We start from the raw sequence: 25,559 nt of genomic DNA, 5'->3' as shown, positions 1-25,559 counted from the left end.
AAGCGCACCATCCAGACATTGGAAGATATGTTAAGGGCATATGTGCTTGACTTCAAGGGAAATTGGGATGATCACTTACCTCTCATAGAGTTTGCATATAATAATAGTTATCATGCAAGCATTCAAATGGCTCCTTATGAAGCCTTGTATGGGAGGAGCTGTAGATCGCCCATTGGGTGGTTTGAAGTTGGTGAGGTTGAGTTGATTGGGCCTGACTTTGTTCACCAAGCCATGGAGAAGGTGGGAGTTATCCAAGATAGGCTAAAGACAGCCCAAAACCGCTAAAAATCTTACACCGACGTGAGGAGAAGAGACTTAGAGTTTGAGGTGGGTGATTGGGTGTATTTGAAAGTGTCACCCATGAAGGGTGTTATGAGGTTTGGAAAGAAAGGGAAGCTCAGTCCTCGATATATTGGTCCTTACCATATTTTGAGGCGGATTGGGAGTGCTGCCTATGAGTTAGAGTTACCCTCAGAGCTAGCCTCTATTCATCCGGTGTTCCACGTTTCGATATTGAAAAAGTGCTTGGGCGATCCCTCGTTGGTAGTCCCCATTGATAGCGTTGGAATTAAGGATAGATTATCTTATGAAGAGGTTCCGGTCCAAATTCTTGATCGCCAAATTCGCAAATTGAGGAACAAAGAGGTCGCCTCAGTCAAAGTCCTGTGGAGGAACCAATTTGTTGAGAAAGCCACATGGGAAGCGGAGAAATCCATGAAATCTAAATATCCATATCTATTCATGCCTACCGAGGAGAATGTTGAAAGTAATGTCCATTTCCTTGACTTGAATTCATTTGTGCATTATGAGTTTGATTGGTAATTTGTTTGAGAAATTGATTGGTTGATTGACTGAATTCTGATTGCGATTTGTACCCCGAATCCGTTCTATAACACCCCTCAAATATTTTCTCTAAGATTCGGACCCTTCTTGTATACGGGTAGGGTCGAACCTGAGTATTGAGGGGCGTACGCATAAGCTAGAATGAGTCCTCGAGAAATTTAAGGATGTTGGAGGCGATGTGGGGTCACAAGGGCCCCCTAGGACCAAATTAAATCTAAGAGATTCGTCGTGGCTAAGTGTTGGGATGAGTTCATATAAGGAATCGACTTCTAATGACCTTATCTTTTGAAAGACGACAATTTGGGTGGACCACGACCTATCAAATTAAAGGTCGTCGAGTCTTCTTTCCAACGCCACCAAGAATGTACATTTTGGAGTTTGGAGTCAAAAGATATAACGATCCTAAGATGAACTAGCACGACAGAAAGTTCATTTTGGGCCTGGGTTGCAACTGCTGGGGAAATGGTCTTGGCGCTGTAAGGGCGCGACGCGCCACTATCGCGCTAGGAACATGCCTCAGTAGTTTGGTCCTTTGTGCGATGCGCCACTAAAAGTTGTGCAGGGTTTTTCAAGCCTAATTTCCAGAACCCAGGAACAATGACCTTGGCGCTGTAAGGACGCGATGCGCCACTATCGCGCCAGAAACATGGCTCAGTAGTTTGGTCTCTGGCGCGGCGCGCCACTACGAGGTGTGCAAGTTTTAGGCATAATCGGCCTGGCGCTGCAATGGCGCGACGCGCCACTATCGCGCCAGGTGCATTTTTGCCTATTTTTCAGAACTTTTGAGAAGGGGTAATTTGGAATTGTCCCAAATTATATATGTATCCTCCTTGAGCATTTGGAGACACATTTTTCAGCCCCCACTCTCTCTCTAGAAAAGCCCTAGAAAACTCTCTCCTCTTTATCTTCTTCTTCTTCTCCATTTCCAACAAGAGATTGTTCCAAGAGCTTCAAGACTTCAAGCTTTCCATTGAAGACCCAACAACAAGGTTTCTTCAAGAGTCTATTCTATGGTATGTAAGGCTATCTAAAACATGGGTTGAGTCCATCCATGTTCCCTATACCTTCTTTGAGGATAAATGCCCATAGAAATGGAGTTTCTTGCTAGGGTTGTGTTCAAATGAGTTTTGTTGTCTATTAGAGTAATTTTTGCTATGTTGATGAGGTTTAGTCAAGAACTTCCAAAAAGAGTCTTTGTGTGAGTATGAGTTGATGAATATGAGTTGGTAAATATGTTTTATTGATTTTCTTAGCTATGTGGATTATGATAAAGGATGCTATTTTCTTAAAAATGATGCTTATGTTGAATTGTAGATTTAAAGCCTTGGAATTGTGATGAGATTCAAAGATTGATTAAATGGATAGAGGAAATGATTGGTTATGTTTACATGTTGCTATAAATGTGCCTTTAAATTTCTCTTGAAAGATGTGATTTAGAGATGATTAATTGAGCTAGAGTGGATGAGTTGACAAGGTTTAAATGAGACTTGTCATTATGATTTGATTGAGTCGATTGGATGGATTTTTATGAGCATTGAGTCTTGGGAGAAGTATCGAGCACCAAATTGGGTAAGAGTAAAGTCCATACTCGAACCCAATAACTACGTCGCCAAACGTAGGAGGGTATTGAACCGTTAAAGTCGGATGTTTCCCCAAATGTTTTTCATGACATTATAGGACTTGGTTGGATAGGATCCATGATTGGTTGACTCGTTCATGCCCTAGCAAAGCTTGAACGGACGCGGCAACAACGTCGGCTTGTTGTACTGTCACTGGCTCATAAGTGATGATTATCGGATAAGAGAAACTCCCACATAGGTCTTGATAGTACTCTGAGTCGAATTGAGTTGAATGATATGTGATTGGTCCCGTCTAAACCGTATTCTTGTTTAGATCTAGGAAACTTGATTGAGTTGTTATTTCTCTTGAGTTGAGTTCCGAGTGGGTTTGATGTTTCCTTTATGTTATTTCATTAGGCTATTTTACATACCAGTACATTCCATGTACTGACGTCAATTGGCCTGCATCATTTCATGATGCAGAGATAGGTACCAGAGATCACTAACCGGTGCTTCGTTGAAGATCCTCACCCCCTCCCAGTTAGCGGTGAGTCCTTCTAGTTCCGAAGGATGTTGAGCTCTTCTTGTATAGTTCTGATGTTACTTGTTTTATTTTGATTGTTGGTAGCCATGGGCTTGTCATGGGCACCTTCCAAATTGTAGATAGAGGCTTCATAGACCGGAGTGTAGAAATATTGAATTGTTCTTTTGAGTAGCCCTTTTTAAAATTTCTTGTTGAGTTGATGATTGTTTGGCCTTTGGCCCTAACTTATGAACAGTATACCCTTAATTGAGTTTTCCGCTAAGAGAATGTGATTGAATGAACATGTGACTGGACCAGGTGGTTCACTCGGAGGTCAGAAGTGGCCTTCGAGTTCCAGCCACGCCTAGGGTACCCTCCCGGGGCGTGACAACGTCGCTGTGGATGCTGCGTGGAGAAAGAGTTGCGAGCTGCTGTTGGTGTCGTTCGTTGTTGTTGCTGGCTCACTAGTTGTTGCGTCGTGGAGCTGGAGCGGCGCTGGACAGCAGCTCGCTGGTTGGAGATGATGCAGGTTGCAGGTGGTTCATGGCTGCTGTTGGTCTGCTCACTGATTGATGCTCCAGGTGGCGTCGAGTTGGGGTGAGGGTGGCGTTATTGTCTTCTCTTCTCTTTGGAGAAGATGAAGAGTAGAGAGAGAGAGTCCAAAAACAAAATGGCCAAAATCTCCTTAGAGTTCAAGTGTAGGTAATTAGAAAATAGGAGTTGTAATCTTAGCCATTCATCAATTTGATGAGCGGTTGAGATTGAATCTTGGTATTTGATAAAGATGAGATAGATGGGTGTGATTGAAGGACGAATTTAAGATTTGAATTTGGGTCATATTGAATTTAATTTAGGCTAAAATGAACTGAAATAAAAGGATTATGCTTAAAATAAAATGGAGAAAAATTGAATAGATTGCTACCTAATTAATAATCATAATGTATATATATATTGAATAAGTAAAATCATAAATTCTATTCAAGTAGTAGTATCTTTATACATAAAGTAACTACTTATCTATATGCTACGTAAATATATATATATATATATATATATATATATATATATATATATATATATATATATATATATATGACGTACATATGTATATAATATATACTAAAATAGATGCATAATTAATATAGTTAACTAAAATATATAATAAACTTAATTAAGTAATAACTTTATATGCACATGTATACAAGACGTATTAAAATAGATATATAATATATGCATGTTAATATGAATAAGTAAATTATAAAATAAACTTAGTTAAAAAATATTTTTTATATAAAAAAAATACACATATATATACTAAATAGATACGTAAGAATATTTGAACGTATTAAGCTTATTATAAAAATAATAAAGATAATAATAATAATATTAATAAATAGCAAAAATATTATAAATTATGAATATCAAAATATACGATTTATTTATTAAACTAAATATAAACTTATTTGATTAATAAAGAAATAATTTTGAAAAATGCCTATTTATTAAGATAGCAATCCGAAAAGTAGTTATGGGTGGTCAAAATTGGGTATCAACAACAACGTCGGCTTGTTGTACTATCACTGATTAATAAGTGATAGTTGTCGGATAAGAGAAACTCCCATATAAGTCTTGATAGTACTTTGAGTCAGATTGGAATGGATTGGATTGAGTAGTATATGATTGGTCTTGTCTAAATCATATTCTTGTTTAAACCTATGACATTTTGATTTAGTTGTTCCTTCTTTGGAGTTGAGATCCTGAGTTGATTTGATCCTACCCTGATGCATGTTTTATTCTGCCATTTTACATACTCGTACATTCCACGTACTGACGTCATTTGGCCTGCATCGTTTCATGATGCAGAGACAGGTATTAAAGATCATTAACATGCGCACCGTTGAAGATCTATTTACTTTCAGCTAGTTGGTGAGTCCTCCCTGTTTTCGGAGGATACCGCATTTATCTTTTCAACTTTGAGTTTGTTTTCCTTTATTTTGATTTGTGGTAGCCATGAACTTGGCACCTCTTAGATTGTTGATAGAAGCTTCATAGACTAGAGTGTGGATGATGTTGATTTGTTCGTTTTGACTAGTTTCATTCTTACTAGTTGTTAAATTGGATATGTGGTTGGCCTTTGACCTTATTTATGAATAGAATCCTTGTGAGTTGAGTCTTCCGCTGATAGAATGTGACTGAATGAGAGTGTGATTGGACCAAGTGGTTCGCTTGAAGGCCATCAATGGTTTTTGAGTGCCGGCCACGTCTAGGTACCCTCTCGGGGCGTGACAGTATCGCTTGAGGGATCCCACTGCCCGCAAGGTGGTAATCAACAGGGATGTTGTATTTGTTGAAAATAAGATACAAGCAAAAGAAGGTAGCACTTTGAAAGAAAAATCAGAGACTACTACAGTTGAAATTAAAGAAATAGAAGAAGTTCTAGTTTCTTCTGAAGCAGCATCAGAGCACGAAGAACACGAGCAAGCTAAAATCGAAACTCCACAAGTTCGACGGTCAACTAGGGAGAGAAGATAACCATCTTGGCACTCAGATTATTCTATGAAGGGCAATGTTGCATATTGTCTATTAACAGAGGTTGGAGAGCCTTCAACTTTTTACGAGGCTATGAAAGGCCAAGAATCATCTCTGTGGATGGCAGCAATGCGAGAAAAAATTGAAGCTCTTCATAAAAATAAATATGGGATCTTGTTCAATTACCACAAGGAAGGAAGGCCATTGGAAACAAATGGTTCTACAAGATCAAACACAATGGTAATGATCAAGTGGAGAAGTATCGTGCAAGATTAGTGGTAAAATAATTCGCTCATAAAGAAGGTATAGACTTCAATGAGATATTTTCTCTGATGGTTCGACTCATAAAAATTCGAGTGATCCTGGCAATATGTGCTACATTAGACTTGTACTTGAAGTAGTTAGATGTTAAAACTGCATTTCTTCATGGAGAGCTTGAAGAAGAATTTTACATGCTCCAACTAGAAGGTTTTGAAGAACAGGAAAAAGAGAACTTGGTTTGCAGGTTGAACAAATCTCTATACGGTCTCAAATAGGCACCGAAGTGTTGGTATAAGAGATTTGATTCCTTTATTATAAGCCTTGGATAAAACAAACATAGTTTAGATCCTTGTGTTTATTACAAGAGATTTGGTGATGACGATTTTATTATTTTGCTGTTGTATGTTGATTACATATTGGTAGTAGGCCCCAACATAGATTGTCTCACAAATTTAAAGGCACAGTTGGCTAGGGAGTTTGAAATAAAGGACTTGAGACCAGCAAACAAGATTCTAGGAATGCATATTCACCGAGACAGAAATAATAGGAAGATTTGGCTTTCTCAAGAGAGCTACTTGAAGAAAATCTTACGACGCTTCAAGATGCAAGACTGTAAGTCAATTTCTACCCCACTTCTTATTAATTTCAAGCTATCCTCAAGTATGAGTCCTAGCAATAAAGCAGAGAGTATGGAGATGTCTTGAGTACCGTATGTATCAGCAGTGGAAAGTTTAATGTTCACCATGGTATGTACAAGACCTGACATTGCACAAGCAATGGGAGTGGTTAGTCAATACATGGCTAATCCCGGTAGAGAGCATTGAAATACAGTTAAGAGGATCCTGAGATATATCAAAGGTAACTTAGATATTGCAATTTGTTATGGATGATCAAACTTTACTGTTAAAGGTTATGTTGATTCAGATTATGCAGTGATCTTGATAAAAACAAGTCCACCACAGGTTATGTGTTTACTCTTATTGGAGGAGCTGTAAGCTGGATTTCAAAATTGCAGTCTATCATGGCTATATCTACGACGAAAGCAAAATATGTAGTAGCTACACAAGCTAGCAAAGAGGCAATATGGATGCAGATGTTACTGAAGGAGCTCAGACACAAATAAGAGAAGGTTGCTCTATTTTGTGACAGTCAGAGCGCTTTGCATCTTGCAAAGAATCTAGCATTTCATTCAAGGACAAAACACATACGAGTTCAGTATCACTTTATTCGTGAGAAGGTAGAAGAAGAGAGTGTGGATATTTAGAAAATTCATACTAATGACAACCTAACAGATATGTTTATGAAACTGATCAACAGTAACAAGTTTATATGGTGTCGATCTTTTATTGGCCTAGCAAAAATGTAACATTGCAGTAATTGGTAGAAAGGATTGTGTGAAGACTTAATTGATTCTCAATTAAATCTTCAAGTGGGAGAATGCAAGAAAGTCAAAAAGGGAGGTGCACATGCATCGTTCAAGAAGAAAACACGTATTTTACGCGTTTTAAAAAGTTGTTGCCTCCTTTAACAATTTTTGACAAGAAAATGCTTATTTTACACGAAAATGCTTATTTTACGCATTTCCAGTTTCCTATAAATAGAGGGTCTTTTTCCCACATTTAGATCATCGCACAAAAATACAATCCAAAAGAGTAAGAACACAAAGAGAGTTATACACTAAGATAAATATTGTTGTCTTGAGTGTCCTCTTTAGTGAGTTATTCCTTTTACAAGAGAGAAGTTTTTTTTGTTGTTTTCTTCTTGTATTTGAGAGTAGCGTACTCCCATATTATCATTGTAAAATCCTTCTACCCCATGATTTTTTCCCTCTATCTGTTTGAGGGGTTTTCACATAAAATTTTCGTGTTGAATTTATTTTTATTATTTATTATCATATCAAATTTTAATTGTGGTGATTCCTCCCCTAACAATAAAAAGTCCCGCAAATTATGTTCCATTGACACCTATAAGTTTTTAAGAGAGAGCAACAATTGTTTTTTGCGATACAACTTCCGTTGTGTTTGGCTCTTCTGTGAAGTATACTTGGGAACAGACACACTCTAGGTGTCTAAAACTTACTTCTTCTTTGGTTCAGCTAGGGATTTCTCGAGGAGATGTGGTAATATACCTTAATAATGTATATTTTTAGATGCTTTTTGATTTATTGATAGTAATATAGATTTGAACATTAATTTTTGAAGGTTGCAACTCTGGCTCCGAACGTACCAGCAATGAAAGAGCTGCATTTTGCAGTACCAATGGCTGGAGCAGTTCTTTGTACGTTAAATACTCATCTTGATTCATCCATGGTGGCTGACTTGCTCAAACATTCAGAAACCAAGATAATATTTGTTGATCAACAATTGCTCCAAATTGCTGAAGGATCACTCAATCTTCTTTCAAAAGACAAAACAATTAATAAACCCCCAATTCTTGTGTTAATCCCTGAATCTAAGAATTCATCTCCGCATGTACTTGATGCGATATTGAACAATCACAAACATGAAAATCTTTTGTCAAGTGGGAGTAGCAATTTTACAATAAGGTGGCCAAAGACTGAAATGGATCCTATTAGTATTAACTATACTTCTGGCACAACATCTTCACCCAAAGGAGTTGCGTACAATCATACAGGTGCATATCTCAATGCTATTGCTAGTTTTCTCGCCTATGGCATGGGTTTGATGCCAACGTACCTTTGGACACTTCCAATGTTTCACTGCAATGGATGGTGTATGATTTGGGGAATGACTGCGGTTGGTGGAACAAATGTTTGCCATAGACATGTCACTGCAAAACATATATCTGAAAGTATTTCACTCCACAAGGTCACACATATGAGTGCAGTACCAACTGTCTTTAATATGATGGAAAACTTTCCATTAAATGAATTGAAGCCACTTCCGCATAAGGTTGAAATAATGACAGGCGGGAGCTCCACCGCCTCCACAAATACTTTCCAAAATCGAGCAAATTGGATTCGGAGTATCCCATGGATATGGACTAACAGAGACTTACAGTGGTGCTACGTATTGCGTGTGGAAGCCCGAGTGGGATTCTTTGCCTCTTGAGGAAAGAACTGCGCTTAAAGCAAGACAAGGGGTATTGAAAAAGTTGATGTTAAAGACCCTGAGACCATGGAAAAGTGCCAGCTGATGGAAAGACCACAGGTGAGATTGTGTGCAGAGGGAATACTGTCATGAGTGGATGAGTACATGTGGATTGTACTTACCCCTATTTTTGTGTCCCTTTTGATGCAGATTTTAGCCAGGGTGTCCAGCGCGGTAGTTGATTTCTAGAGGATACATCATCATCGGATCAGTGGTGAGATTTTGCGATCGGGATCGCTGCTAGTTCATCTTTCATTTATAGTCTTTACTATATTCGGAGACTTATACTGTGTATTCAGACTCGGATTTTTATTTAGATGCTCTTAAACTTATGATACAAGGTTTTGGGATAATTTCATTATTGTCCTTTTATTGCATCTATTTGTGGCCTGACTTTCCTTTGAAAGTCTCGTATGGTTTTACTTTTAGACTTACACATCGGAATGGAGTTTGGTATGTATTCCATCATGATCTCAGTTTTTAGGTCGTGACATTCATTCTGATTGTATAAAGATGACCTAGACATTAACATTTTCAGAAATGCTATCAGAATTGTAAAAAAAAACGAGGATAATTCTTGAAAAGATGGAAAATGAAGAAAGAGTCCAGATGATGCAATTTTTGAGCTTTTTAAAACACCCCACTACCCTACTTAGTATTTCTGGATGTGTATTTATACCTACTAGAAATTGGAATCTTGTGCTATATGTAGCTTGCAAGATGAAATATACAAATTGTAAATGCTACGGTGTGAACACCAGATGCAAGTAAACTATAGTTAACTGAAAGAAGTCTGCGATGCAGGCTTTTGCTTGGTGTGGACATAGATGTGGGTAAGATTTTACCCAAAAAATGCATAGGTGAATGTTTAAAAATCAAAAAAAGAAAGAGGAGAAAGTTGTGTCGAGGGTTATTGAGTATGAAAGTCACACAATGGATGCAAGTGGTGCAAAGAGAGCCATAATTACTATGAAAAAGATACTATATTTTGAACCAAAAAACATTCTTTCTATCTTTGATCAACATTTTCAACTAAACATGAACACAAAAAATATGTTTTTAGATTATCTATATTCTGCTCATAACTAAAGCATCAAAAACTAGAAATTCAACATATAGTCATCAAAAAATATTCTTTTTGCTTTGTGCATCCCACATATGAACTCAGATAAAAGAGAGAACACTTGACAAGATCATAAGCCCCAATACAAATAAGATGGAAGTTTTCAAACTTTCACTTGATAAATGCATCATTCTCGCCTATCAGTCTAGGTTTCTCCGGAGTTACCATCTGTTACATGTAGCGGGGCTGCAACAGTAGGTGCAAATAGCACTGGTCCACTATGCAAACTTGTATTCCCATTCGGACGAGCCCATGAGGTAGGATTAACTATCATAACAACAGATATGCTTTTGTTAGTGTGAGTACAAATTTTGAGGCTAAATGCATGAAGCTATTAGTTGATAATCTAACAAGAAGCTCAAGCAGCTGGATAACAAATTTAGTAATCAGACCCGTAAAGGCTATTAGTTGATAAGGATCAAAGACATTATGACATAGATTATGATAATCAAAACTTATCAAAAGGTTTTCCATCTAGATATTTAGTATACGCCAGTAGGTATGTCCAACAGAACCAAATTTGATCTTAAAATTATTATCTACAGCCCAAGAGGTGATAGCTAGTTGGGATGCATCATAGACTAAATAGAGTAAAATAGTTGAATCAACTTATATTAGTAGGTGTAGAGTCTAAGTGCAGTAAGGAGTGAACCAATAGTGAGGTATCCTTCTAAGATTTTAGGTATATTATTACCCATAAGATAAGTTTCCCATAATAACATTCTGACAAAAGAGTTCACATATTCTGTTTTTTAAAAACCGTGGTGTCCAAGCCAACTTGTGCACACCTCGATTAATTCCGCAGGAAGAGTTCACATATTCTATTATTTAGGATGTCCAGGTATATTAAATACCTTTAGACATATTCCTGATCACACAATTCCAGCAAGCATTTGGTATCTTAGAAGCATTCACTTGTGAATGTTGATTCATTAGAGACAGAAAAATGATCCACGTAACACATTTAGAGGGGGAGTACAAAGTAGCATCCTAAATGATAAATATTTCTTATTTTACCTTTCTTTCAGACAGATTTTAGCTATGAACTTTCTGCATTTCCCAAGTATAAAATCTTATTAGCATTCAGTTGAATAAAACCCAAATAATGAGTAAGACTTGAATGCTACGATAATTTCCTTACATTCAGGAATGTCGCATGTAAACGTAATCACAATGCAAGATCTAACTTCTAATTTAGGCAAGTCTAAAACACATCCATACCATCATAAACACGATTTATATCATCTGAAGGGGTTGGAATACGCTTCTCAACATATTCTTTTTGTAGCGGTTCTGAGGTCTTAAATGAAAACATGTCCAGCTTTGCACCTTGTGCCACACAATTTAGACCAATCCAAGAAAGCATTACAAAAAGAAACACATTGCCTGCTCAACTTTAAAAAAATGAACATGCTTTTCAACTTCAATTTTGGAATGAAGTTTCATCCCAGATGGCGAATCATAATACCTGTAAAACATGAGAAGAAAATATTTAAAGAACCATGATATTTAATTTGCACATTAGTGCCAAGGAGGCCAGCTAAAACGTAAAACATCAACAATTGCCGTAAAATGACTAGTGAAAAAATGTAAGTCATACACATCAGCAAACTTGGTGCCTCCTTCTTTTCTGAGTCTTAATAGATGTTCCCATCCTGCAGGAGGCCAAGGAATGTTAAACTTATCAATTGACCACAACTTGATTCCATTTTGAGTTAGGTCTGGTTGTTTTTTACATGATTTATACTCAAGAGTTATTTCACAATAGAACGGCTGTTCCAAGATGTGTTCCCTTATTTCTTCGTACTTCTCCTTCGTATGTATGTACCGCGATTTGAAATATTTATCACACTGCACAAAAAAGACTCCTCCAGCTAGAAAAGCCTGAGATGCATAATTTTGGCAAGAGAATTTTCCGAGCACGGAGAGGTTTAACCTCAGCAGCAATAGGAGCAGCAACAATGGCGACAGCAGGATCATAAATCACCAACTGATTATGAGCATTTTCACCATGATTCTCCTCACCCGCTCCTATCTGATTTCCTTGTTCCCCTGGTGCATGAGTAACCTCTATAGGTTTTTGAGCTAGAGTCTCCATGATGTCAGGGGAAGTAGAAACTTTCAAAACATTTGGCTCTCTATTCATATTATTTAGGTCAACTTGTTCAGAACCATGAATAACATTTTGATCCATCTCTCCAAGGGTGAAAACATCTTGATGATATTTCTCCATTCAGCCAGCTTTTAATGGAATGGACCTATATGAAGAAAACAAATACATCTTGTCTTATTATCAAACTCCAACAACAGTTAAAAAAGGTACATCAAAAAGAACATGTTTATCCTATTTAACCAAAGATCTCAAAACACTTGATTTGTGCTTATCATAAATGTCACGCCCCGAGAGGGTACCCTAGACGTGGCCGGCACTCGAAAGCCATTTTTGGCCTTCAAGCGAACCACCTGGTCCAGTCACACTTTCATTCATTCACATTCTATCGGTGGAAGACTCTATTATAGGACTACTATCCATAATCCAGGGCCAAAGGCCAAACAACTATCAAATCAATAATCAGCTAGAATAAAACTAGTCAAAAAGAACAAATCAACATTACCACATTCTAGTCTACGAAGCCTCTATCAACAATCTAGGAGGTGCCAATGACAAGTCCATGGCTACCAAAAGTCAAAATAAGGGAAACAAATCAAAGCTACAAGATAAGTCTCGGTATCCTCCGGAAATTGGGAGGACTCACCAACTAGCTGGAAGTAAGTGGATCTTCAACAGTGCGCCGGTTGATGATTTCGAGTACCTGTCTCTGCATCATGAAACGATGCAGGTCAAATGACGTCAGTACTTGGAATGTACGAGTATGTAAAATGGCCGAATGAAACAACATCAGAGAGAATCAAACCAACTCGGAATCTCAACTCAGAAAGAAGAACAACTTAATCAAGTGTCCTAAGCCTAAACATGAATATGGTTTAGACGGGACCAATCACATACCATTCAACCCAATCCAACTCAGAATACTATCAAGACCTATATGGGAGTTTCTCTTATCCGACAACCATCACTTATGAGCCAGTGACAGTACAACAAACCGACGTTGTTGCCGCATCCGTTCATACCTTGCCAGGGTATGAACGAATCAACCAATCATGGATCCAATCCAACCAAATCCTATCATGTCAGGACAATAATTTTTGGGGAAGCATCTGACTTTAACAGTTCAATCCCTTCCTACGTTTGGCGACGTAATTATTGGATTCGAGTTATTACTTACTCTTACCCAATTCGGTGCTCGATACTCCTCCCAAGATTCAATGCTCATAAAACTCCATCTAATCAACTCAATCAAATCATATCAACAAGTCTCATTTGGAACCTTGTCAAATCATCAATTCTATCACAATCAAACCTCTTCCAATCATACTATTCGATCAATCTCAATCGTATCTTTCAAGAGTAGTTGAATATGCATTTATAACAATATACAAACCTATCCAATTGTTCCTCTATTCATTTAACAATTCTTTGGGACTCATCACAGCTCCAAGATTCTAAATCAACAATTTAAAGTGAGCAACATATTTAAGAAAATTAACATATTTAGCATAGTCAACATAGTTAAGAAAGATCAACGAAATATGTTCAACCTCTCATCTCAATCAACTCACACCAACATGTAGCACATCACTTTATTGACTCCACAACATCAACATAATAAAAATTAGGATAATAGATGAAAAAGACCTAGTTGGACATAAATATCACGCCCCAAGAGGGTACCCTAGACGTGATCGGCACTCAGGAACTATTTCTGGCTCCCAAGCGAACCACATAGCCTGATCACACGTCCGTTCATACATCCAATCAGCGGAAGACTTAAAATAAAGAGAATATTTAGCGGGCAACTCAAATCATCAATCTAACTCAAAGGATAAAGGCCATGGGCCGACCAATGAACTCCAATATTAGTTATTTAAAATAGTTTGACAAGAATAATTCAAGCAATGAAATACTCAATCGACCCATCATTGTCTAGTCTATGAAGCCTCTATCACTACTATCTAATTGGTGCCAATGACATATTCATGGCTACCTCAAATCAAAATAAAAAGGGCTAACTCGACACAAGAATAACATAAGCGGTGTCCTCCGAATGTAGGGGAGGACTCACCAATACGCTGAGTGTGTACAGATCCTCAATGGTGCTCCTATTGACGATCTCTTAAACCTGTCTCTGCATCATGAAATGATGCAGGTCCAAATGGACGTCAGTACAAGGAATGTATGAGTATGTAATATGACAGAATGAAACATACCTCAAGGAAGAGTAATGCTGGTTCAAATATCTCAATTCAGAAAGATAAGAGGGACTCAATTAAAGTGTCCTAAGTCTAAAGTAAGAGCACAGTTTAGACAAAGACCAATCATAAATCATCCAATCCAATCTAATCATGTACGATACAATTCCATCAAATAATTCAATCCAATCCATACCGTTAACTCTAAGTCAATCACATATCATCTAATCCAGTCTAATCACATATCCAACCAAATCATGTACAATCCAATCATATATTCATCTAACCCAATTCGATCATATACAATCAACTGAACAATCAACTGAACAATCAACTCAAAAGACTTAACTCAATAAATATGCAAATTAAACTATGCAATATTTTACAATTCAACTCAATCATCTACAATCACAATCAAGCCAATCATATCAAGCATAATCCATTCAATTGAGAGTTTCTCTAACCGACAACCATCACCATATGAGTGAGTGATAGTACAACAAACCAACGTTGTTGCCGCATCCATTCATACCTTGCCAGGGTATGGATGAATCAACCAATCATAGATCCAATCCAACCAAGTCCTATTATGTCAGGACAGTAAAATGGGAAACATCTGACTTTAACGGTTCAATCCCATGGGAAGCATCCGACTTTAACGGTTCAATCCCCTCCTACATTTGGCGACGTAGTTTATTGGTTCGAGTAGGGACTATACTCTTACCCAATTCGGTGCTCGATACTCCTCCCAAGACTCGATATGCTCATATCTATCAAGTGAGTAAAATACTCAAAATACTTATTTAGCCTCATTGGACTCGTTCAAATCAACTCATTTAGTCTCATTGAACTCTTCTCAAAACTCAATCAAATCGGACCTCCTTGGACCTTCTTTCAAATCGACTCATCTCAAATCATCAAACTCTTCTCTTTAAAATTTATACAATCTCAACTCTATCTCAAAAATCGGCATTTTTAAAGTAAAAATGCTCAACTCATTTATACTCAAAATACTCTTGTTCAAAAATAATTAAAAAACTTCTCAAACTCAACTCATGCTTAAACTCTTTTTAAATCATAGATGAAAATAATCATTCTTTAAAACTCAAAATAGCATATAAATAGTTTATGCAGAAATGTTCACAATCATTTATTTAAAACTCCTTCTCAAGAGATCATTTATTTTCAAAATGTTCATAAGACTCCAATCAATTCAAATTATGCAAATCACATGTCACATAATCACATTAGACTCTAATCTACTTCATCACACAACATTTTCATCAACATAGCCTCTTCATTCACATCATCATCCAATATCATCATTCACATCATCATCAAATATCATCATCGCATCATCATCATATATTATCATCCACATCATCATCAAACATCATCATCGCATCATCATCATATATCATCATTCACATCATCATCAAACATCTACTCCAAAATCCTTATTTAATTCTACATTCCATTCATAGAAACAAAAGTGACATTCTACCCCTACCAATGTTTTAATTCTTTTTATGCCATTCACATTCATAACTATTCCAATTCATTCTTCTCATTCCAATCGACACATATACCCAAACCATCCATCTCAACCTCAAGACAAATTATGACCAAAAAGAAATCTCATCTTGGGATCATGTGAATGAATACATGAATCCATACTCTCAACAAAACTTAACTCAATAACACCATCAATACATATGAATTCATATACAAAACTTCATTTGTGGTCAATGATATGAAATATAACTATTCAAGAATTTAAGTCATGAAAATCGCCAATTAATTTCTAGTACATAAAAATACTCTAAAGTTTAGGAAAATTTCAAAGAAAATCTTCATAAAAGGTTTGAATCTTTCACCACTTCTACCTAACATATCTATGGGCATATGGAAGAACTCAATCCATATTTTAGGTTAGCCTTACATACCTTGCTTGAAGATTATCTCATCGGAAACTAAGACTTGACTTGAAGATCATGAATCCTTGAGCTCTTGAGGACAAATCTTATTGGATATGTTTGGGAGAGAAGAGAATGGAGATTAGGGTTTTTAGAGAGAGGCTCAAGACTGAAAAATATGGTCCAAATCGTCCAAGGCTAGAGTATATATAATTAGGGAAAAAGTCTTGTTTGCCCTTTCTCAAAATATGGAAAACTGGGCAAAATTTCTGCTGGCGCTATAGTGGCGCATCTCGCCACTGCAGTGCCAAGACAAAATAGGTTTAAAACATGCACATCTCCTAGTGGCAGTCGCGCCCTTACAGCGCCAAGCCTAAGTTTTTTGGGTTCTGGAAAATAGGCTTAAAAACCCTGCACATCTTCTAGTGGCGCACCGCGCCAGGGACCAAACTACTAAGGCTTGTTCCTGGCGCGATAGTGGCGCGTCGCGCCACTGTGGCACCAAGCCCAGGCTTCCTGCAGTCACAACCCAGGCCTGAAATTCTGGCAGTACTAATCCATCTTAGGATAGTCATAACTTTTGACTCCGGACTCCAAAATTTACAATCTTGGTGGCGTTGGAAAGAAGACTCAAAGACCTTTACTTTGATTGGTCATGGGCCATCCAATTGATCCTATTTTAGGAGACATGGTCATTTGAAGTTGACTCTTATACTAATTCATCCAAAAACTTAATCGATTGGGATTCTTTGGATTCGACTTGGTGTTAGAGATACCTTATGACCCCTAAACACATCTAACACACTTCAATTATTTAGGAATTAATTCTAACTCATGTGTAAGATTACAAGTCCTCCGGTCCGAGACTATACACACGTGGAGAAATGTTCGAGTCTTTGCAAAAAACATTCCGGGGTGTTACATTATCTCCCCCTTGGGATCATTCGTCCTCAAATAAAGATCAAGAAAAGCTGGACTCGAGGAATAAATAACAATCGTGACTCAATCAAATCAACAAACCAACCAATCGAGAAGTTTAGAAAATCAACTATCCCTGCTCGAGAGGGTACACTAGACGTGACTGGCACTCAAGAACAATATCTAGCTTCCAAGTGAACCACATAGCCTGATCATACATCCGTTCATTGATTCAATCAGCGGAAGACTTAAAATAAAGAGAATATTTGGCGGGCAACTCAAATCATCAATCTAACTCAAAGGATAAAGGCCATGGGCCAACCAATCAACTCCTATATTTGTCATTTAAAATAGTTTGACAAGAATAATTCAAGGGACAAAATACTCAATCGACCCATCACTGTCTAGTCTATGAAGCCTTTATCACTACTATCTAATTGGTGCCAATGACATATTCATGGCTACCTCAAATCAAAATAAAAAGGGCTAACTCGATGCAAGAATAACATAAGTGGTGTCCTCCGAATGTAGGGGAGGACTCACCAATACGCTGAGTGTGTATAGATACTCAATGGTGCTCCTATTGACGATCTCTTAAACTTGTTTCTGCATCATGAAACTATGCAGGTCCAAATGGACATCAGTACATGGAATATACGAGTATGTAATATGACAGAATGAAACATACCTCAAGGAAGAGTAATGCTGGTTCAAATATCTCAATTCAGAAAGATAAGAGGGACTCAATTAAAGTGTTCTAAGTCTAAAGTAAGAGCACAGTTTAGACAAAGACAAATCATAAATCATACAATCTAATCTAATCATGTACGATACAATTCCATCAAATAATTCAATCCAATCCATACCGTTAACTCTAAGTCAATCACATATCATCTAATCTAGTCTAATCACATATCCAACCAAATCATATACAATCCAATCATATATTCATCTAACCCAATCCGATCATATACAATCAACTCAATAATCAACTCAAAGGACTCAACTCAATAAATATGCAAATTAAACTATGCAATGTTTTACAGTTCAACTCAATCATCTACAATCACAATTAAGCCAATCATATCAAGCACAATCCATTCAATTGGGAGTTTTTCTAACCGACAACCATCACCATATGAGCGAGTGATAGTACAACAAACCAACGTTGTTTCTGTATCCGTTCATACCTTTCCAGGGTATGGATGAATCAACCAATCATGGATCCAATCCAACCAAGTCCTATCATGTCAGGACAGTAAAATGGGAAACTTCCGACTTTAATGGTTCGATCCCATGAGAAGCATCCGACTTTAATAGTTCAATCCCCTTTTATATTTGGCGACGTAGTTTATTGGTTCGAGTAGGGACTATACACTTACCCAATTCGGTGCTCGATACTCCTCCCAAGACTCGATATGCTCATATCTATCAAGTGAGTAAAATACTCATTTAGCCTCATTGGACTCGTTCAAATCAACTCATTTAGTCTCATTGAACTCTTCTCAAAACTCAATCAAATCGGACCTCCTTGGACCTTCTTTCAAATCGACTCATCTCAAATCATCAAACTCTTCTCTTTAAAATTTATACAATCTCAACTCCATCTCAAAAATCGGCATTTTTAAAGTAAAAATGTTCAACTCATTTATACTCAAAATACTCTTGTTCAAAAATAATTAAAAAACTTCTCAAACTCAACTCATGCTTAAACTCTTTTTAAATCATAGATGAAAATAATCATTCTTTAAAACTCAAAATAGCGTATAAATAGTTTATGCAAAAATGCTCACAATCATTTATTTAAAACTCATTCTCAAGAGATCATTTATTTTCAAAATGTTAATAAGACTCCAATCAATTCAAATTATGCAAATCACATGTCACATAATCACATTAGACTCCAATCTACTTCATCACACAATATCCTTATCAACATAGCCTCTTCATTCACATCATCGTCCAATATCATCATTCACATCATCATCAAACAGCATCATCGCATCATCATCATATATCATCATCCACATCATCATCAAACATCATCATCGTATCATCATTATATATCATCATTCACATCATCATCAAACATCTACTCCAAAATCCTTATTTAATTCTACATTCCATTCATAGAAACAAAAGTGACATTCTACCCCTACCAATATTTTAATTCTTTTTATGCCATTCACATTCATAACTATTCCAATTCATTCTTCTCATTCCAATCGACACATATACCCAAACCATCCATCTCAACCTCAAGACAAATTATGACCAAAAAGAAATCTCATCTTGGGATCATGTGAATGAATACATGAATCCATACTCTCAACAAAACTTAACTCAATAACACCATCAATACATATGAATTCATATACAAAACTTCATTTGTGGTCAATGATATGAAATATAACTATTCAAGAATTTAAGTCATGAAAATCGCCAATTAATTTCTAGTACATAAAAATACTCTAAAGTTTAGGAAAATTTCAAAGAAAATCTTCATAAAAGGTTTGAATCTTTCACCACTTCTAGCTAACACATCTATGGGAATATGGAAGTACTCAATCCATAATTTAGGTTAGCCTTACATACCTTGCTTGAAGATCATCTCAACGGAAACTAAGACTTGACTTGAAGATCTTGAATCCTTGAGCTCTTGAGGATAAATCTTGTTGGAGATGTTTGGGAGAGAAGAGAATGGAGATTAGGGTTTGTAGAGAGAGGCTCAAGACTGAAAAATATGGTCCAAATCATCCAAGGCTAGAGTATATATAATTAGGGAAAAAGTTTAGTTTGCCCTTCCTCAAAATCTGGAAAACTGGGAGAAAATTCTTGCTGGCGCTATAGTGGCGTGTCGCACCACTACAGTGCCAAGGAAAAATAGGTTTAAAACCTGCACATCTGAGAGTGGCACGTCGCGCCAAGGACCAAACTACTGAGGCTGTTTTATGGCTCTATTGTGGCGCATCGCGCCCTTACAGCGCTAAGCCTAAGTTTTTTGGGTTCTGAAAAATAGGCTTAAAAACCCTGCACATCTCCTAGTGGCACGCTGCGCCATGGACCAAACTACTGAGGCTTGTTCCTGGCGCGATAGTGACACATCGCGCTACTGCGGTGCCAAGCCCAGGCTTCCTGCAGTCACAACCCAGTCGTGAAATTCTGGCAGTACTAGTCCGTCTTAGGATAGTCATAACTTTTGACTCCGTACTCCAAAATTTACAATCTTGGCGGCGTTGGAAAGAAGACACAAAGACCTTTACTTTGATTGGTCATGGTCCATCCAATTCATCCTATTTTAGGAGACATGGTCATTTGAAGTTGACCCTTATACTAATTCATCCGAAAACTTAATCGATTGGAATTCTTTAGATTCGACTTAGTGTTAGAGATCCCTTATGACCCCTAACCACATCTAACATACTTCAATTACTTATGAATTAATCCTAACTCATATGTAAGATTACAAGTCCTCCGGTCTGAGTCTACACACACGTGGAGAAATATTCGAGTCTTTGCGAAAACATTTCCGGGGTGTTACATTATCTCCCCCTTGGGATCATTCGTCCTCGAATGAAGATCAAGCAAAGATGGACTCGAGGAATAAATAACAATCGTGACTCAATCAAATCAACAAACTAACCAATCAAGAAGTTTAGACAATCAACTATCCCCGCTCGAGAATAAATAAATTAATTTAAGTCAAGAGTAGGGACCTTCGTCATTCTCATCATTAGGCACGAATTGAACATCAAAACTCTATCAATCGAATCATTCAAACATCTAGATCATCAACCATCGAACTTCAATTCATGAGCGACATTCTCAATCCCCTTCATAATTTCATAAGGTCAATATATCGGTGCCCCAAACTTCCCTTTCTTTCCAAGCCTCATAACACCCTTCACGTACATCCAATCACTCCCCCAAAAGTCAACAATAGCCTACTCCCATCACTCTCATAGTGACTACCACACACTCAAGCCTATCACTCTAACCACATCAACCACATCTAAGAATTCTCAGCCTACTTTACCACTTCTACTTCCATTATTGTATGACCTCCTACCCGAAGACACACTAACATACCCTTATCTATCTATTGCACATCACAAGGTCTCATCTCGCTCCTCTTCCACACATCTACCCTCAACTAGACAAGTACAACACAACCATCACAATCAAGAAACACTCACTCTTCCCCATCTACTCTCACTCAACTCAATCTACTATCCTCCTGGTCAACTTATCACAATCAAAAGCTCAAGACTTACTTTCGTTTATTACCCTATCATCTCTCCCTTAGCTCAAAGGCATCAACTAAATAATCCTAACTAGTCACCCAAAGCAACTCATAAATTTAGAACCTCATATAACTCTATACTATCTCATATACACATTTTAAAGCCTTTTCTTACCAAATAACTTAGCATCAACTCACTATTTACATTTAAGGTTCACATACCCCTCTATTCATAGCGCACACTTCTCTCAAGTTAATATCTTAATCTCTCACATACGTCGTGTCAAGCCTACCAAATCAAATCTTAAAACTAGCACTATCACAATCATTCATTACACCTCATTACTCACCTCATAGATACTTCACCTTAGTTATAGGCCTTAATCACCATTCTCACTATTTGAGTTCTCCTCCCCTAACTCCTTCTTTCTAACTCTACAATCATCCTACCAACCATAGCTCACCATACCTTAAATCACATTCCATCGTATGGTGACACTTATCACCTAGATACGCAGCTTCCTCCTTGAAGGTAACATTCGAATCAAGATTTAGAGATGAGATTCTAGGATACATCTCACTCTGACTCAACGCACAATCCATATGAATAAGAGTACATCCTTCCAAACTAATAGAGTTAAACACATAAATTGACTCCTCTCAAGCCTTGTGCAGTCTCTTCATTTCCTCAAGACTTTATCTTAACTCAACAACAAGAATCTCATATTTACGGTTTCAACTACCCTGAGTATGAGAGGTAGTCAAATGGACATGAGCAATGCATGAATTTGAAGAGAACTTTCATATAGTTAAACTCTATTGCACGAACTTAGAATATGAAAGAAGAGAAATAATTCTTAATGTCCTATAGCCTCTTGATTATAAGTGTGGTGCACAACACACCCATAAGCAAGACTCTACTAGACACAGCTTCATAGACTTCCTAGGACTCTTGAACTCTGTGCTCTGATATCATATTTGTCACGCTCCAAGAGGGTACCCTAGATATGACCGGCACTCAGGAATGATTTCTAGCTCCCAAGTGAACCACATAGCCTGATCACACGTCCGTTCATTTATTCAATCAGTGGAAGACTTAAAATAAAGAGAATATTTAGCGGTCAACTCAAATCATCAATCTAACTCAAAGGATAAAGGCCATGGGCCAACCAATCAACTCCAATATTTGTCATTTAAAATAGTTTGACAAGAATAATTCAAGGAACAAAATACTCAATAGATTCTCACATTAAGGGAGACAACTACTTGGCTTACTTGGACCTCATCATCACAACAATACTACTACATACCAGGTTCCTGGTCTCAACACCTACAACAGCTTTTGTGCACCCCAGCTACAACTTCAAAGTTGAGAAAGCTTGGGTTCTCAGAGCACCAGCAGCCATCAGCATCCAACATCTGTACCAACAATTTGCAGCACTCAATGAGCAACTACAAGTCATTACTACTTCATACATCAGCTTCTAGATTTGCTTGTTGGGAGAGGCAATAAGGAGCTGGTTATAGGAATGCAGCAACCTTCCTTGGCTACTTGTATCAAGAAGTTGCCTGTAGGTACATCCCTGATCAGCTTCGACAGCGCAAAATGCAAGGCACACAATGGTGCACATCCAATCAACTGTTCAAGTCAAGGAGGCATCACATACAAGTTGCACTACACAACTACTCTATCTTTCATGATCCTCAACAATAATTCCAAGGCTACTGGCTGCTATAGCTCCATTTACTTCCTATCCTTTCATCCTCCTTAACTACTCATCCTTATATTGATATTTTTGCATATTTCCTTGGACTTACTTGGTATGACAAGACTAAAAAGGGAAAAGATGAAAAGAATTTTCCCATCCCATGTGAGATAGAAGTTTCATATATTTTTTTCTTCTTCAATTTAGCTATGTCTAATAAGTAGCATAGTTGAATAGGAATAGTGTAGGTTACTCTCTTTTTTCTCATGGAAAGGGAGAGTCTCCCTCATTTATGCTCTCCTAGTCGATTTGTACCGGGAGGAGTCCTCTCATAGGTTTACTGCTTTCTAGTTATAGTTAGCTTCTCTTTTGTATCGGGGATCAGTTAGCTGACCTTAATAGGTTAGCCGACTTATGAACCAATATAAGATCGAAGGTAAGGTTTATGTCCCCCTCCTTGTATTTTTATTTTGTTTATTTATGTTAAGGCTTGGGGGTGCTGCTCAACCCCTGACTATGCACGAGAGGTGGGAGCCTCGTGTAGGGTTTGTTCCTTTAAAAAAAAATAAAAAAAATACTCAATCGACCCATCACTGTCTAGTCTATGAAGCCTTTATCACTACTATCTAATTGGTGCCAATGACATGGTCATGGCTACCTCAAATAAAAATGAAAAGGGCTAACTCGACGCAAGAATAACATAAGCGGTGTCCTCCGAATATTGGGGTGGACTCACCAATACGCTAAGTGTTATAAATCCTCAATGGTGCTCCTATTGACGATCTCTTAAACCTGTCTCTGCATCATGAAATAATGCAGATCCAAATGGACGTCAGTACATGGAATGTACGAGTATGTAATATGGCAGAATGAAACATACCTCAAGGAAAAGTAATGCTGGTTCAAATATCTCAATTCAGAAAGATAAGAGGGACTCAATTAAAGTGTCCTAAGTCTAAAGTAAGAGCACAGTTTAGACAAAGACCAATCATAAATCATACAATCCAATCTAATCATGTACGATACAATTCCATCAAATAATTCAATCCAATCCATACCGTTAACTCTAAGTCAATCACATATCATCTAATCTAGTCTAATCACATATCCAACCAAATCATACACAATCCAATCATATATTCATCTAACCCAATCCGATCATATACAATCAACTGAACAATCAACTCAAAAGACTTAACTCAATAAATATGCAAATTAAACTATGCAATATTTTACAATTCAACTCAATCATCTACAATCACAATCAAGCCAATCATATCAAGCATAATCCATTCAATTGGAAGTTTCTCTAACCGACAACCATCACCATATGAGTGAGTGATAGTACAACAAACCAACGTTGTTGCCGCATCCATTCATACCTTGCCAGGGTATGGATGAATCAACCAATCATAGATCCAATCCAACCAAGTCCTATTATGGCAGGACAGTAAAATGGGAAACATCTGACTTTAACGGTTCGATCCCATGGGAAGCATCCGACTTTAACGGTTCAATCCCCTCCTACATTTGGCGACGTAGTTTATTGGTTCGAGTAGGGACTATACTCTTACCCAATTCGGTGCTCGATACTCCTCCCAAGACTCGATATGCTCATATCTATCAAGTGAGTAAAATACTCAAAATACTTATTTAGCCTCATTGGACTCGTTCAAATCAACTCATTTAGTCTCATTGAACTCTTCTCAAAACTCAATCAAATCGGACCTCCTTGGACCTTCTTTCAAATCGACTCATCTCAAATCATCAAACTCTTCTCTTTAAAATTTATACAATCTCAACTCTATCTCAAAAATCGGCATTTTTAAAGTAAAAATGCTCAACTCATTTATACTCAAAATACTCTTGTTCAAAAATAATTAAAAAACTTCTCAAACTCAACTCATGCTTAAACTCTTTTTAAATCATAGATGAAAATAATCATTCTTTAAAACTCAAAATAGCATATAAATAGTTTATGCAGAAATGTTCACAATCATTTATTTAAAACTCCTTCTCAAGAGATCATTTATTTTCAAAATGTTCATAAGACTCCAATCAATTCAAATTATGCAAATCACATGTCACATAATCACATTAGACTCCAATCTACTTCATCACACAACATCCTCATCAACATAGCCTCTTCATTCACATCATCATCCAATATCATCATTCACATCATCATCAAATATCATCATCGCATCATCATCATATATTATCATCCACATCATCATCAAACATCATCATCGCATCATCATCATATATCATCATTCACATCATCATCAAACATCTACTCCAAAATCCTTATTTAATTCTACATTCCATTCATAGAAACAAAAGTGACATTCTACCCCTACCAATGTTTTAATTCTTTTTATGCCATTCACATTCATAACTATTCCAATTCATTCTTCTCATTCCAATCGACACATATACCCAAACCATCCATCTCAACCTCAAGACAAATTATGACCAAAAAGAAATCTCATCTTGGGATCATGTGAATGAATACAT

The 25,559-nt window shown here is 37.1% G+C and overlaps 1 pseudogene; it reads left to right on the top strand.

Moving 5' to 3' along the window:
• The window catches only part of LOC129892413 (isovalerate--CoA ligase AAE2-like), a 28,714-nt pseudogene extending 19,788 nt beyond the window's left edge, over positions 1 to 8,926 (top strand).
• Positions 8,927 to 25,559: the final 16,633 nt, after the last annotated feature.

This window comes from Solanum dulcamara, chromosome 6 (genome assembly GCF_947179165.1).
Source record: "Solanum dulcamara chromosome 6, daSolDulc1.2, whole genome shotgun sequence".
Lineage (NCBI taxonomy): Eukaryota > Viridiplantae > Streptophyta > Magnoliopsida > Solanales > Solanaceae > Solanum > Solanum dulcamara.
The sequence above is the reverse complement of the archived record's forward strand: the minus strand, read 5'-3'. Positions and strand labels throughout refer to the sequence as shown.